General features: G+C 35.4%; 1 protein-coding gene across 1 annotated transcript in view; it reads left to right on the top strand.

Annotated features, from left to right (window-relative positions):
- The window catches only part of Adamts3 (ADAM metallopeptidase with thrombospondin type 1 motif 3), a 204,776-nt gene that overhangs the window by 142,206 nt on the left and 44,516 nt on the right, over positions 1-18,054 (top strand). The gene's annotated exons all lie outside the window — the stretch shown is intronic.

Below are 18,054 nucleotides of genomic sequence, written 5' to 3'. Positions count from 1 at the left end.
ACCAACTTTTTACTGTCTATCCTTCATATGTAATTACTGTTCTGAATTTTATCAATACAGTACAGTTTGACCTTTCCATAAAATGTGTAGAATATAAATTATATAATACAGTATATACTTTTATTTTAATCAGACTGCTTTTGCTTACTATATCACTTTTGTTTACTATATGTAGAAGGTTTGTCTAGGTTTTTATATGTAATAGCAATTTGTTATTTAATGTACATTGAGAACAAATTGCTTATGGAAATGTATCATAGTTCCCCAAACCTGTTAGGTTTATGAATATTCTTTTTTTTTTGTCAGTCATGGGGCTTGAACCCTGGGCCTGAGCGCTGTCCTTCAACTCTTCAGCTCAAGGCTAGCACTATACCACTTGAGCTACAACGCCACTTCCTGTGAATATTCTTGTACATGTTCTGTACCTGCAAACCTTCTTCCATTTGTTGAGTAGAGTAGAGTTGACCACTCATAGGTATATTAATTTTAGTATGTAATGGCAAAGAGGCTTATAAAGACTCATGTACCTTTTTGTATACATTGTAACCTTCAGGATATGACTCTGTATAATGTTTTATAATGTCAATTTTTATTTTCCAGTTTTAGCCACTATAGTGATTATGATGTGTTTAACTGGTCTTCTAGCTATTAGAATGTTATTTTGTGATGTACATATCTATGGACATTTAAAAATATTGCTGTGTCTCTTTTGTTCTTGTTTTGTAGGATAACTTTATAGTGTATATGAATACTTCCTAAGATATATGTATTGTGAATATTTTCTTCAGTTATGTGGTTCAGTAATTCAGTAATAAATATTAAAATAACATTTATAATTTTTCAGTGTACAAATCTAACACATTTATGTTATGTATTTTGGATACTTTTGAAAATAGTATTTTTTGCATTGTTTTAATAAATGTTAGTCCTTTTTCTGCTAATATATAAAATTCAAGTGATTGCATATATTTTGTAGTCTTTAACTCATTTATTATGAGTTAATTTATAGCTTTTTTGTATTAGCCATATAAATATATATTTTGAAAATAATAATTCATTTATTCATTTAAAATCATATTCCTCTTGAGTAGTGTTTTATTTTTGCCACTCTGTACATGTTTTCTGCTAGCTTTGAGACCACTGAGAGTTAGTGGTTTGGTGGTTCTCAGCAAATTTTAGTGACTAGGCAAGTTTACAAGCAGAAACAATAAAGAACAGCTGGTTTTGATATATGTATGTAAGGATGTAAATACATTGTTATCTAGATTCAGTATCTTCTTATCCAAAATGCTTGGGACCAGAAATGTTTCTTATATTGGATTCTAATTCTTGAGTGCATAAATTCTCTCTTGTTTTTGTTGGATATAACTTCTGTTACTGTTAGAAATTTCAGTGATAGTTAGCTAGTGATCCTCCATTTCGTTCTTATAGTTTGGAGGCATTGTTCCATTATGGCTCATTTATGTCTCCATTTTCTCTAAACCCAAATTGTTCATCTGAATTGTTCATTTGTTTTTTTTTGTGTAATACATATTGTTCATCACTGTGTGTCAGATTCATAGAATTGCATTTTAAGCACATTTTCCCATTTTTAAGTTGACTCATTTGCTAATTATCAGGTATTTTGAATTCACAAATATATTTAATAGTTGAGAGTTATTTATATCACTGTTACTCTGCTTCTGTGGCAGATAAAACTACTCTAACTCTCACATTCTAGAGACCCCTTTATATATGAGTATAAATGTGCTTACATAATACAAATATTCTACAGCACATGCCTAGCTTTCAGCCTTGTTACCTGATGTTATATGCTGAATTTCATTAATTGGGATTATTCTTTGTTCTACCATGAATTTACTCTGATGTCTATTACACAAAAGGAAAAAACATAACACATAATTTACTCGTGGATACTTTTTTGGGGTTGAGGTTTTGGCTCTATAGACTATACTCTAGGGCTCTGATTAGCTTGGTGAAGGGATATAAATTACTGTCTTGGAACAAGGAAGCCTTTGAATAGTTCCTTTATAGATTTCTTGAGATATTTTGTTCATGCGAACAACTTTCTAGGCTGAAGAAATAAGTAAAATGGCAAAAATATTATGAAATATGATGAAAATATTATGAAAAATGAGATTAACTTCTAAAGAGAAAGAATTACCCACCCCCCCCCCCTCTAAACACACATTTCAGACAGCTGTATGTTGGCCAATGCCAAATGGTTTAGACTTAATAAAGAAAAGGAAATTTCCCTACCAAAAGTTCTTTTTTTTCTTTCTTTTTTTATTGTGAAAATACTGTACAGAGGGGTTACAATTACATGGGCAAGATAATGAGTACATTTCTTATCAAGCATTGTAGCCTCCTCCTTTGTTTCCCCTTCTCATCCCTTCCCATCCTCCCCCTGCCCCCCCCCCAATCCTCCCCACTCCCCCTCTCCCCCCTACACCAAAGTTGTGAAGTTCGTTTTTGACATAACGACTTGTACATCTCATTGTTGCAATTCTACCAAAAGTTCTTAGGGTCATGTTTAAAGAAAATGACTCAAGTAGTTAAACCTAGGATTGATGTAGAAGATAGAAAGTGAGGAAATAGGAGACAGGATTAAGCATATAGAGCTTGAAATATGATACTGGATGCAGAGATTCGGGCAGATTGGCAAGACTTACAATATTGTGTATCAGGAAGAATAAGAATAAGCCACCAGGAGTTGTTTCTTATGCCTGTAATCACACTTACTGGAGGTAGATAGGAGAAGGAAAAACATAGTTTGAGGCAAGTCCAGGAAACAATTGAGACTCCTTCAAATCTCAAGCAATAGCTAAGTGTGATGGTGCACATCTGTCATCCCAGCTATTGATAGGACGAATAAAAGGAGGATTTAGGTCCAGATTGATCCAGGCAATAATGTCAGATACTATTTAAAAAAATAATGAGGGCTGGGCAGTGGCTCAAGTGGAAGAATGTTTGCCTAGCAAACTTAAGATCTTGAGTTCACATCTCAGTACTGTACTGTACTCAGTACTGTAAAAACAAAGAATTCTTAAACTTGGTAATGTCCTGTGATGTAAGAAAATTAAAAATATCTTCAGAATTTGAATTGCTTGGAAAAGTATAAGAAGGTTGTTGAAGGAAGTATTATGTTGAGATAAATTAATGCTTGGAAACTCATTGGAAGCTCAATGTAGAAAAGTTCTATAACTCAGGATCTTAAATAAAGAATTACAGCTTATTGACTGAATGATTTACTTAAGGGAATATTTGTATAACTCAAAAGGCCCTGAACAGATTCTAGCAAATTCAGAACAAGAACTATTGATTTCTTTTAAAGAAGCAGCTTAATAGACTAAGGCCTAAAATTGCAAACTGAATGAAGATACATGTATTCTAGGAGTGTTTTGTCTAAACAAGTGCTTAGAATTTGTAAATTGTAATTTGAGAATATCTGACATATAGTAGATACTTAAATGTTTATTGTTAAGTGAATGAATGAACTCTTACCCTTATCCTATGTCTTTTGGTACATTTTCTGAATGCTAAAAGTATATTCATAGGTGTTCTTAGTAAAAACTAGTTACATGGAGTAATAAAGTCTAGGCTCAAGTAATTCAGAAGAGAAAAATATAGATTCTAAGCAAACTCTACAAAAGTGAGAATTTACAAAAGCAGAATTCTAAAGGCAAGAGTGATCTTGCAAGTTACAAAGTGGCCCAACACTCTTGTTGCGTGGGTGTGGATTTGAGGCCCAGTTTTGTTAAGAAACTTAGCATGTATATGTCTATATTCAGGTTCAAGAAATTGAGGGCACACTAACAATTTTAAGCATGAAAGGACTTAGTGCAAAGAATTAAATCAATTAAATTTTTGGGCAGACTGGAGGAACTTGGGTTCTAGGATTAGTTCCCAAAGTGATACAGTAGATCAGCCCACCCAGACACTGTTATAGCTGCTAATATTAGGAAAAAGGGGAATAAAATAGCTGCCTGTGGACCTGCTCACTCCAACAAGATGACATGCAATATTATCTGAGGATAACAAACAGCTGCTGTTGCTACATCTTCCTTTCAGCGTCCACACAGCTGGCAAGTAGACCTATGACTCTGCTTCAGAAAACCTTCATCTCTACAGTATCTCCACTATCACATATGTCCTTTCTGAATTTAGCCAAATTTTTGAGTGGAATTCTAACTATAAGCCTTTGGGAAATGTTCCATTTTCTTTAGGGATGCATGCCATAAGGAGGTTGGTTGCCAATGGATCTATCATTGTTTTCACCTCTCCCATTTCCCACAACTAAGAAGGAACATCTTGACAAGACCATAGAAGCCTTGCTGTAATAGTTTTGTTATAACTGAAGACAAATACACACAAAAAGAGAGTTGTATATGTTATCCTGCCTTCTAGAAATGACAGTCTGATACTGAGTGAGGTGACTACTGACCTTGCTGTTCAACCTAGAATATGTATACTAATACATACACTAATTGTCCAAATTTAAATACACACATCACTAATATTTAGGGTAATATTGAGATTTGAGGTGTGAAGTTACATATTCACTTAGAAATTTTATTTCTACTTAGTCTGGGTTTCTTGTCTGGTATTTGAAAAAAGTGTATTTATTGGCAGATGACAATCAGAGGAAAATATTATTGCTATATCTATGTTAACCTATCAAATATATCATGCTTCTGTTTGACTGAAACATACAAATATTTGAGCTTCTTTGACTAAAAACGCAAAGGATATTTATCTAGAAAGGTGAATTTAGATGTGATAGGACTGCACCATGAGTCATCTTGATGCTGTTTTCTTAACTTACTGCACAGTAATTCTCTTTTGGTTAATGCTTCAACCTGATGTTGCTCTTGTTGATGGTAAGAAATGGTTCATCGAGAACTCTGATTTATACAATTCTTGTCTTCACCTTCAAACCGGTGTTCTTAATGTTCATCTCAGTTTTCTATCATCCAAATATGCTGCTTAAAACCCAGTTCTCTAAGAAAAAAAGAGAAACAACTGCTCAGGATAAAACATATTCAGAGTAGATTTCAAACATCATGTTCTTTGGAGTATAAGGTCACACTTATGCTTGCTATAGTTTTAAGTTTTTTGCGCTCCCTCCATGTTAGTGCTAATGAACAGAACGAAGTTTGTTTGGTTTGATATTCTTCCCTTAGATGGCTGATTTTGTACCAACACGTTTATAGTACATTTTGGACCAGATAGTTTTTAATGAACAAAATAGTTTATATTCTTTGAGAAATGTGAATATTCATTTTTTTGAGATTTACTAAATGTTGCTCAACCCTAATTTCTCTCCTACATGATATACTGGGCAATATGAGGACCTATTCAAGGAGATTTAATGTGTCACAGAAACACAATTCATGCTAGAAGTATACTGCTAACTTCACAACCCACTCAAGTACAAAGAGTAATTTTTAAATGAAAACTCTTAGTCATGTTAGTGATGAAAAAGAATATAAAAGTTTGTAAACCACCATAGAGAAACATAGTCCATAGAAAAACAAAATTAGATGAACTTTTAGTCTTAGTCCATTAGAATAGGAAAGACTAGATTTACCCTTTTATTGTAAGCAACAGAAATGTACAAATACGTGAAACAACAATTGCCCAACACACTGAATATCAGACAATGAATAAAATTGATCTTGAGAAGTGAGAAAAAAATGAGGTGAGTTTAGGATTACCCCATTTTACTACCTGGAAGTTTCCAGTCTAAGTCTCAGGGAAGAGGATCCCAGGTGTAGCCTGAAAATGTCCCAGAGTTGAGAACTAGGATTAAAAGTCATGAAAGATGAAGGTGGAGTTCAGAAAAAGAGAGCTATCCAGAAAGAGAACTGAAGGTCTCTCTAAGGGCCTCACTACTATGTTAGTATGTATCTAGCGCATGCATGTTAGAAAACTATTCAACATTTGGCAAAGAACCACCTGAAAGGATTAGAGATGACAGCTTCTAATGCCACCACAGGTCTGGGAATAATACTTGTACCCAATGGCCACATTGCAATATCTCATGATTCACACAGCCCTGAGAGTGATGGAGGGTTTTGATCTATGCATAATTTATTTTTTTCTTTCTTTTTTTTTAATGTCACACTATATATCATCTTTATTTTTTTTAATTGTGAAAATACCATACAGAGGGGGTTACAATTACATTTCTTTTTTTAAATTATATTCTTTTTTTTTAATTTTTGTTTTTTTTGTGAACACACTGTACAGAGGAGTTACAATTACATGGGCAGGTTAATGCGTACATTTCTTATCAAGCATTGCAGCCTCCTCCTTTGTTTACCCTTCACATCCCTTCCCAGCCCCCCCCCCAATCCCCCCCCCGCCTTCTCCCCTCCCCACCAACATTGTAAAGCTCGTTTTCGACATGACATCTTGTACTTCTCATTGTTGCAACAGGTCCACCTGTATCCTTAAACGACTTGTTTTTCCCCATCTCCTCTACAAGTTATACTGACATCAAATATAGTGAAAGCAGGGGTTATACTGTGGGGGAGGGACATACAAAGCTACAAAGAGATAATCTTATAAATGCGTTAGAAACAAATGCATGAAAGGGAAAAAAACATTAAAATACACATCTAAGGGTTCATTTTCCTAACATCACATTATCTGACCTTTTCCGCTTGACTCATACATATACTAGATATTGCAAATAAGGGAAACCATGGGACCTATGTTTCTTTGGGCCTGGCTTACTTCACTTAATATAATTTTTTCCAAGTTTTTCCATTTCCTAACAAATGGGGCAATGTCATTCTTTCTGATGGAGGCATAGAATTCTATTGTGTATATATACCACATTTTCTTTATTTTATTTTATTTTATTTGTGAACATACTGTACAGAGGGGTTACAATTACATGGGCAGGATAATGCGTACATTTCTTACCAAGCATTGCAGCCTCCTCCTTTGGTTTACCCTTAACATCCCTTCCCAGCCTCCCCCCTCCCCACCAATCCCAATCCTTCTCCTTCTCCCCCCTTCCCCCCCCCCCCCCGCACCGACGTTGTAAAGCTCATGTCAACTTGTACTTCTCATTGTTGCAACAGGTTCACCTGTATCCTTAAACAACTGGTTTTTCCCCATCTCCTCCACAAGTTATACTGACATCAAATATAGTGAAAGCAGGGGTTATACTGTGGGGGAGGGACATACAAAGCAACAAAGAGATAATCTTATAAATGCATTAGAAACACATGCATGAAAGAAAAAAACATTAAAATACATATCTAAGGGTTCATTTTCCTGACATCACATTATCTGACCTTTTCTGCTTGACTCATACATATACTAGATATTGCAAATAAGGGAAACCATGGGACCTATGTTTCTTTGGGCCTGGCTTACTTCACTTAATATAATTTTTTCCAAGTTTTTCCATTTCCTAACAAATGGGGCAAGGTCATTCTTTCTGATGGAGGCATAGAATTCCATTGTGTATATATACCACATTTTCTTGATCCATTCATCTACTGAGGGGCATCTGGGTTGGTTCCATATCTTAGTTATGGTAAATAATGCTGCAATAAACATAGTTGTGCTGGTAGCTTTAGTGTGGTCTTGTTTGTAAACATTTGGGTAAATGCCCAAAAGTGGGATTGCTGGGTCATAGGGGAGCTCTATGTGAAGTCTTTTGAGGAACCTCCATGCTGCTTTCCAAAGTGGTTGAACAAGTTTACATTCCCACCAACAATGAAGTAAGGTTCCCTTCTGTCCACATCCCCTCCAGCATCTGTTGTTGTTAGAGTTCTTGATTTTTGCCGTTCTAACTGGGGTGAGGTGGTATCTCAATGTTGTTTTGATTTGCATTTCTTTCATGGCTAGGGAGGTTGAGCATTTCTTCATGTGTCTATTGGCCATCCTTCTTTCCTCTTCAGAGAAGTTTCTCTTTAAGTCTTTAGCCCACTTATTTATTGGGCAGTTGTTTCTTTGAGGATTTGTTGTTGGGGGATTTAATTTTTTGAGTTCCAAGTATATTTTAGATATGAGACCCTTGTGTGTTGTATGGCTAGTAAAGATCTTCTCCCAATCCGTGGGCTTTCTATTGATCTTGCTAGCTATGTCCTTTGCCATGCAGAAGCTCTGCAACTTCATGCAATCCCATTTGTCCAAACTTTCTTTGATTTCTTGTGTTTCTGGGTCTCTATTCAGAATATTTCGGCCTGAGCCAAGGAGACCTAAGGTTTCTCCTATTCCATCCTGTAATGTTTTCAGAGTGTCTGCTTTGACTTCGAGGTCTTTGATCCATTGATTTTGGTGCAGGGTGATATGGACCTCTATGATGAAAACTTTAAAATCTTGAAAAAGGAAATTAAAACAGAACTTGGAAAATGGCAAAACCTCCCATGCTCCTGGATTGGAAAGATTAACATCGTGAAAATGGCAATACTTCCCAAGGCTATCTACAAATTCAACACGATACCTATCAAAATTCCAACCTCATTCTTCAAAGAAATAGAAGAGGCAATCCAAAAATTCAGATGGAACAATAAAAGACCCCGAATAGCAAAAACGCTCCTCAACGGAAAGAACACTGGTGGAGGAATATCAATACCAAATTTCAAACTCTACTATAAAGCCATAGTAATCAAAACAGCTTGGTATTGGCACAAGAACAGACCTCAGGACCAATGGAATAGAATTGAAAACCCAGAAATGAACCTACAGACCTATAGCCATCTAATCTTCGATAAGGGAACTAAAACAATAGAATAGAAGAAAGACAGCCTCTTCAGTAAATGGTGCTGGCAAAATTGGTTAACTACTTGTAGAACACTAAAGCTAGATCCTATGCATAATTTAGTACTATCTGATCCTACCCAATAAATTTCAAATGCAAGACCCGAGAGGAGTATATCCTTTTCAAGGTATCCAACTACATCCAAGAAAAGTTTAAGAATACTTATAAGAATACAAGTCTATCTAGCAGCCCAAAAGATAAAAATCCACCTTGTTAAAAGAAAAAAAATTCCTATTATTCAAAGAAGCAGGCAAATGTAACCCATAGTAATGAGCAAATAGCCTGTCAAAACTGAGCCAGAATGGACAGATGTGTTAGAATTAGTGGACAAAAACATTAAAAGAACTATTAAAGCTGAATTCTTTCTAGAAAACAACATGCAAGATATGAAAATACCCCTTTATAAATATTGTATTAACATAAACCAGTTTTGCAGAGAAGTTTCATTTTGATATTTATGATATACATACAATGTACCTTGGTCGAATTCAAGCTGTCTGTATCACTCTTCTAACCCTTTCATTCTTTCTCCTTTTTAATGTTTTTAGTAGGTTTCATTAAACTATTTTCATATATATGAATATATATATATGAATATATATGTGAATATATGAAAATATATATATATGAAAATAGTTTAATGAAACCTACCAAAAACCTACATATGTATATATATATATATATATATATATATATATATATATATATATGTACTATATTTCTATTAAGACATGGGGTCTAGTCTACAGCATGACTTTTAATATGAACTTATGATTGGATTCTTGCCATAGAAACAATGTACCAAAGAACTTCTAGCAGAGGTTCTCACATACATTTTTAAAGAAAGCCATAGGATGCTAGAATTGGTGCTGCCATTTTGAAAGTATTCAAGAAGTTTGATAATAATGTTTATACACCAAGAGGGTCTGGATATGGAAAGACAGATGCAGCTGGGTCTTTCATGATTTATATAGATGGATCCTACTTCTAGATCTGCTGTCATGCAAACTAATGTCTTCTTATTGTTTAGAATGCTTTAAGTAAAGTTTTTTTATTTGCAGGTAAAAACATTCTGATATGTAGAAGATTTGTTAAAGTTTATATTTTGGATATTGAGGTGACTTTTTAATTTTAATTTTTAATTTTTGCTAATGCTCACAGACTCAAAGTCTGAAATATTTCTTAATGAAAAGGTTGAATTTACATTTTAAACTGTCAGATATTATCCCTTAAACTAGCTAGTGAAAACAAAAACACATGCATTTTAGAATTTGAATTTTGAGGGAAGATAAATCATAGCAATTTGTATCATTCTATGGTAACGTCTTAAAAACAGGGAAACTTGCGAATTGACATCATATATTGGCCTGCATCTCGTTCTTTGTCATTATGGAATTGCCCAGTTTTGAAGGCTATCTCTGCTTTTCATTGGAACATTTTATATCTTTGTAGAGAATTCTCATATTGCTGAGATACTGTTACTTTATCATATTAGAATTGATAACTTTAAATATAAAAAATAAGGCATAAATGGAAAAATCACTGTTTGATTACACAAGCAGGTCCACACAGTTATTTGAGTTGACTAGTTAAGTCTCTGCTTCTGATGTTGGTAGATGACATTTTGTTGGACTTCTATTTTTAACTCTGTTCATAGACTCTCCACCTACTCTCGGAAAGTCCAACTCCCAGTATTCCAGTGATTTCATTTTCATAACAATATTCCATTCATAAAGAATGCCAATTTTTATATTTTTTATTGGAAAGATACTGTACAGAGGGGGTTACAGTTACATGAGTAAGGTAATGAGTACATTACCTCTTGAGCATTGTTACCGCAGCCTTTGTTTTTCCCCAGCCATCCCTTCCTCCCCACCTCCCCAACTCCTCACCCCCCCTCAAGTTGTAGAGTTGGAGAGTTCATTTTTAACATACTGTCTTGTACACCTCATTGTTACAATTGGTGAGCTCGTATCCTTGTTTCAGTGTTTTGTTATTTCCCTTCCCCTCCCCAACAAGATTCAGGGTACCAGAATCAAATGCAGTGAAGATGGGTTATACCAATAGGGAATACATATGAAAAAAAGTCACATAGTACATTATAAGTACATTAAAAACAACAGCAACAAAAATTAAACCTTCTTGTGTCTCTATCTTGGAGTTTATTTCGCTTAGCACCATCTTATATGGTCATATGTACAAGGCTTTTGACCATTTCTACTTGTCTGGTAAGGTTATCCTAGACATATACTAGTTATTGCAAGTAAGGGAAACCATGGGACCTATGTTTCTTTGGGTCTGGATTACTTCACTTAGTATAATTTTTTCCAAGTCTTTCCATTTCCTAACAAATATGGTGGTGTCATTCTTCCTGAAGGAGGCATAGGATTCCATTATATACCACATTTTCTTGATCCATTCATCTCCTGAGGGGCATCTGGGTTGATTCCATATCTTAGGTATGGTAAATAATGCTGCAATAAACATAGTTGTGCTGGTAGTTTTAGTATGGTCTTGTTTGTCATCATTTGGGTAAATGCCCAAAAGTGGGATTGCTAGGTCATAGGGGAGGTCTATGTGGAGTCTTTTGAGGAGCCTCCATGCTGCTTTCCAAAGTGGTTGAACACGTTTACACTCCACCAACAATGCAGTAGGGTTCCCTTCTGTCCACATCCCCTCCAGCATCTGTTGTTAAATTTCTTGATTATAGCCATCCTAACTGGGATGAGGTTTCCACCTCAATGTTGATTTGATTTGCATTTCTATTAGGAGAATGCCAAATTTTTACACATGGATTTATTGTGCATAAGTTACAACAAAATATTGCAATTTTTCTTACTTTCTAAGGTACATGCATTATAAGGAAAGGTGTTGTAATTAATTTTGATAAGCCAGTCTTACTTTGTCATTCATGTATTAACAAAGTAACTTGAATTTGCATAGGAAAGAGGAATACAAAAGGAATTTAGTTAACAGGATTAAATATCATCAGTGTTTCATATGTTAGGATTAGATTCACTGTCATATGAAAGAAAAATTCACCAGAATGATGGCCTAAAGTAGACATGTCACCTCTCCCATGCTAACTATACTTAGAACCAATCCAGCACTGTTGTAGAAGCCCCACAGTCATGGAGGAATGTCAGACTCCTCTGTATCTCACCATACTCAGCAGACCTTCATAGATATTCCCCTAGGCAAGAGGACCAAACAGATACACCCCCCTGGATGAATTCCTTTCATTGAAGAGCCTTTGGAGATGTCTTCCATAGAGGTTAAGAAAGTCTCTCCATACACATCATCAAAAAATAAGCAGTGCTTTTGTTTCTTTTGCTTATCCTTAGTCACAAAGGGAAGAAGATTGACTGTACTCTCTCAAATAAAATTGTCATTCTGCTCTTCAGAAAGTGGCCAGAGATATTGAGCAGAATATCTATAACTATGATTGCTTTGCAGTTCCAAAGGTATTTGCACCAGATTCAGAGCTTGATTATAGCTTGTACATTTCAATTTTTCACTTTTTTCTCCTACCATTTTTCAGACCACAGGAATTTCTTCTGGAATATGACAGAATTTTACTAATTCTATTCTTTCATTCTTATAAAACATGATTAGGCATTAGAACATGCCATATCTCATTTTGAAAACATTATTAGCATAAATGAAGTTCAATTATACTTCAGCAACTTAAGTTATACTTTATTACATACTTAGTAAGTAGTATTCTGCTTTTAAGTAATAGTCTGCTTTAACTCTGATGATCTGTATTTAAAGCTAAAAATAGCTGTACTCCACTTATTTGTTCCCTCAAAATTCACCCCAATAAAATAGGAATAATATTTTTTCTGCCAACTCAACTATAGCAATTAAGAATCCAATGATGAACAAAAAGATGCAATCAAAATGTTTCCAAAATATTCATGCTTATCAATAATTTCTAGGGTAAGTTTCAAAAACTTTTCCTATAATGATTGAAAAGGGAAAATCACTCTAAGAACTAAAGGATTGCTTATATTTCTGAAAAGCCTAAAAAGTACTGTTAAGTCTAAGTGTGTTTTCAACTGAGCATGAGGAAAAGGGAGGGGGAAGGAATGGAGGAAATGGGAGAGAGGGCTGAGGGTGTTCAAAGTAAGATAGAGTAGTTCTGTGATTCCTGAGCTTCATCTGGAAAAGTTTTCTGGAAACTTTTCTGGAAAAGTTGTGAATTCAGGGCTTCATGCTTGCTAAGCCAATACTGTACAAAATATTTGAGCCATTTCACTAAGGGAGGATCTATATTTCATGATATCCATTATAAAGTGTCATTCTGCTTACGCTCCTTGAGTTTGCCAATGGCTTTCTATGAGATTTTTCTCAGTTCTAAGTAGGAACTAGATTTGCAAGCCACAGGATGAGCAGAATAGTCACCTTTAATTGTTTCTATCCCACTGTCTTAGGGGAACAGTGATAATGGCCATAATGGTTGATCAGATTGAGATGTTTTGGTCAGAGTATATCACCTTTTAAACTGAGGATTTAGAGTCACATATTACTAATAGCACATTTGAATACCCTAATCAGGTCTGCCTAACCTTGCATTCTGACAGTGACTCAAGGCTGAGTAGTTGCATAGTTGCTTGCCACTGCCTCTTACCAACAAGTACCATTTCACATGTAAATCTATGCACAACTGATTCCCACAGTTAGTACTTAAGGAGGTTTTGAGGGTTTTTTTTTGTTTTAAATTTTATATTTTTATTTTTTGTGAACATGCTGTACAGAGGGGTTACAATTACATGGGCAGGATAATGCCTACATTTCTTATCAAGCATTGCAGCCTCCTCCTTTGTTAACCCTTCACATTCCTTCCCAGCCTCCCCCCGCCACACCCAATCCTCCCCACCTCCCCTACCTCCCCCCCCCCCCCCCCCGCACCAACGTTGTAAAGTTCATTTTTGACATGACAACTTATACTTCTCATTGTTGCAACAGGTCCACCTGTATTCTTAAACGACTTGTTTTTCCCCATCTCCTCCACAAATTATACCGACATCAATCTACATATGTATGGATTCTCACTAGATACTAGATGTGTGTTGAATGAGGAGATACCTTGTCCATAAGCTAACTTTTTCCAATATTGTGTTGTTTATAAACAATGAAACAAGCCCATGGTTGGATTTAACCCTAATTTTAACTGAAAGTACAAATTCTAAATTTATCTCTTTTTGTTTCTCCTCTTTATAGCAGATATTGTTAACCTCATTCTTCCTGAGGTTATCAACTGTGCAGATTTTCCTTCAATTTCCAGAATTTTCTCTCACCACTATTTTATTTTATTTATTATGAAAATACCATACAGAGGAGTTACAATTACATGGGCAAGATAATGAGTACATTTCTTATCAAGCATTGTTGCTTCACCACTATTTTAAAATAACTAATTATATCATTTATGATAGATAAAATATAGAGGCTATTAAACTTGAGGCTTTTCATAGTAGGTTAATTACCATCATATATAGTAACAGTAATAACATTTTTATAATATTTTATATCTAAGCCTTATGTATAGTAGTTTAATAATCCTTAATTCATATCATCTCAGGAACTCTGAAAAAAGTAGATATTATTATTCTACTTCATACAAGAGGAGACTGTGGGTCAAAGAGTTAGGCATTTTAAGTAAAATGAACTACTGATGTGTTACTACCAGCACTTGAAGGTAGTAGGTATGTTTATTGAAAAGCCTATCCTTCTATCCTGACTAGTACTAAAAGGAGGACTCATGCCTATAATCCTGTCTACTCAGGAGACTGAGATCTTGGGATCATGGTTCAAAGCCAGTTCCAGCAGGAAAGACCCTTACCTCCATTAAACCAAAACAGATGAAGTGGAGCTGTGGCTCAAGTGGTAGAGTACTAGCCTTGAGCAAAAGAAGTTCAGGGATTGTGCCTAGTCCCTAAGTTCAAGCCCAAGGTTGATACCAGAAAAAAGAGGACAAAACTAAAGAGACATGCTAAAACAAATTGTTATATATGAATGAAGACATTTCACAGCCTTAGAAATGCCTGTGGCTATAATAATGTGCATAAGAAAAAAGTGCTGATGCTGTCCTAGTGCCTTTCAAATGTTTGACATCATCTACTTTAAGAGTCATGGGAAAGAACACTAACACCGGGGAAATAGGACAAAATGTATGCTTAATTTAAGACTTCTTCCTTCCTTCTTGAATTCCTTTCTCAACATACCCCTCCCCCCCCACCAAAAAAATTCCTTCTCCTAGCAGAAAACTACCTATTTAAGAAGGGATGCAGAAGTAACAGAAGTAAGCCAGGTCCAAAGAAACATAGGTCCCATGGTTTCCCTTATTTGCAATAACTAGTGTATGTCTAGGACAAGCAGAAAAGGTCAAAAGGTATGTACATATGACCATATAAGATGATTCTAAGCGAATGAACCCCAAGATAGAGACAAGAGGTTTTATCTTTCTTGTTGTTGTTTTTAATGTACTTATAATATACTATGCGATTTTTTTTGTTTCTTTTGTATGTTCTTCCCCCATTGTATAACCTGTTTTCACTGTATTTTATTCTGGTGCCCTGAATCTTGTATATATATTTTTCTAAATTGGGGAGGGGATGGAAAATAACAAAATGCTGAAATAAGGACACAGGTTGACCCATTGTAACAATGAGATATACAAGACACTATTTTGAAAAGGAACTTTACAACTTCGGGGGTTGGTGGGAGGGAAGAGTTGGGGAGATGGGGAGGGAGGGGATGGTAGGGAAAAATCAAAGGAGGAGGTAACAATGCTCAATAGGAAATGTACTCATTACCTTACTCATGTAACTGTAGTCCCTCTGTACAGTATCTTTACAATAAAAATATACAAAAATAAGTGATATAAAAGCCAGATCACAAGAATGTTAGAGTAGAATGAACTGTCTTTCTGTAATAAATGTTCAGCTTTTATCATGTGTCAGACTTCCCTATGACATTGACAATATGACATTGCTAGTGGATTTCAATTGGACATTGTCTCCTACAGAGCAGCCAAAATGGTGCATTTTTAGTAGTAATGGCTCGTGTATGAGTTTCCTATGTGTACCTTAGATATCATATGCTGTCACATTCTCCTGTGCAAAAAGACTTGAGAGGTTGAATAGTAATGCTGTTTGCAGGTGTCATCTCTCGCGCCCCCAGTGAGAGTTTGTAGCTCTTGAAAAACAACTTTGAAGGAAAGCTTTCTGCTTGATGTGGATAGTGGTGTGATATTATATATACATATGTATGTATGTATGTATGTATGTATGTATGTATGTATGTCACGGAGCCAATGTGAGTTTTTGCCGAGGAGGAAATTCCCAACTGAGCTTGAAGCTGGGCCTGAGATTGAGTATAGTTTCCAAACTGAATAGTCATAAGCAGCCCTTGTGCCTTATGTGTGAACATGCAGGGCAGGAGATTGGAGTTTCTACATATGTTTTAAAAGTTGAAAGGGTGTGAGTGGAATCTACACTTCCACTCCTCTAATCTCATGTGGCTATAGCTTGGTCATCCATCTGCCTGCCAAGAAACACCCCCACCCACCCTTCCATTTTACTAAAACTACAAAGGTGGGGAGGAAAATAGCTATTCATTAATGATAGGTGATGAATTCAATGGGTTACAAGCCCCAGTGCACTATTAAATAAACCTCTATATAAAGCATGAGTCAGAGTTAGTCCTGCCATACTTGTTTTAGACAGCAAGGCAGTTTATTAAGTAAACTTGTATATACTGCAGTATAGATGAATATACTTTTGAGGTTTTTTTTCTACTAGTAGTTTTGCATAATTTTTGTAATCAGAAAATGTTTTTGTAATATTTTCTACTTTAATTTTTATCAAAATATTTTTAGCCAGGCGCTGGTGGCTCACACCTGTAATCCTAGCTACTCAGGAAGCTGAGATCTGAGGATCACGGTTCAAAGCCAGCCATGAGACTTATGCTGGAAGTGCAGCTATTCCTCAAATGGGAGAGCACTAGCCTTGACTGAAAACACTCATGGACAATGCCCAGGCCCTGAGTTCAAGCCCCAGGACCAAATTAATATTTTTTAAGTTTAAATTTTTACTATCTTTAGTTCTATCAAGGGGTTTCAACATGTTAATATATATGCATAGTGCATCCTCCATCATTCTCCCTTCACCTGCCCTAACACCACACAGCTCATTTTCAAATGACTATTATGATTGTTCACCATTGATTTCTCATTCATTCACCCTCTCCCTTTAAGTCTTTCCTCAACTTACATTTTTGTGGTTGTTAGGTACCAGTCCTGCAACATTTACTCAGGAGCTGGGCTCTGTCCCTGTCCTTTTTTTTTTTCTTAAGGCCAGCATACTACCACTTGAGCCACAGCTCCATGTCTGGCTTTTTGTTAGTTTAGTGGAGATAAGAGTCTCAGGAACTTTACTGTCTGTGCTGGCTTCAAATTCCATGATATTCAGATCTTAGCCTCCTGAGTAGCTTGGATTATAGGCTTGGGCCACCAGCAGATGGCCTCAAATTATGTTTTCTAACGTACTATAACATTTTCTTCATTAATAATGTACTTATATGAAGGTAGATAATGTAGGTCATTAAAACCTTATAATGTCTCTCTCTTTCTCCTATGTGTGTGTATGTGTGGTGTAATGTATATGTATAGTTTTTTTGCATCTATATATGAAATATCTATTTGGAATAGTTGAAATAACTCAGTTTTTCAGACCTATATAAAATATTCATATGTTTTTTCTTGGTTATAAATCATTTTCTGATATTTTACATTGATAGCTCACAGATTTGGATATCTGTAACAGCCGAAATTGATGATCAGATAATGGCCAATTCTAATGTCAAAAATTCTAGGATTACCTTACTGTCGTTTGTGTTTCCATCCACTTTTTCCCTAGCAGCATTCACTAGGAAATTATCCTCAGAAGTAGCTAATAATCATAGCATGAGCTGTGATTGTATTTCTGTGCTGTAATTTTATTTTTTAATTAAGATGATAAGATGGATGGCTTAAATTTATATACAAACACAAATTCTATGATTGAGCACTGTAAACACACTGACATGCAATCTGTATTTATAATCTCCATTTATCTAATGTAATGTAGTTGGCCTGTATTCTGTACTGCCATTGCTCTGCGTGGGGAAGTAGCTGGGAAAAGATGAATCACTCTTTTCATAGGGTGTTCACTCTGGCCTGGTGGCTCTTCAGACAAGAGTATTCTTTTGCCCTCAGTGTGGAC

This window comes from Dipodomys spectabilis, unplaced genomic scaffold (genome assembly GCF_019054845.1).
Source record: "Dipodomys spectabilis isolate Male_0828 unplaced genomic scaffold, ASM1905484v1 ptg000043l, whole genome shotgun sequence".
Taxonomy (NCBI): Eukaryota; Metazoa; Chordata; class Mammalia; order Rodentia; family Heteromyidae; genus Dipodomys; species Dipodomys spectabilis.
The sequence above is the reverse complement of the archived record's forward strand: the minus strand, read 5'-3'. Positions and strand labels throughout refer to the sequence as shown.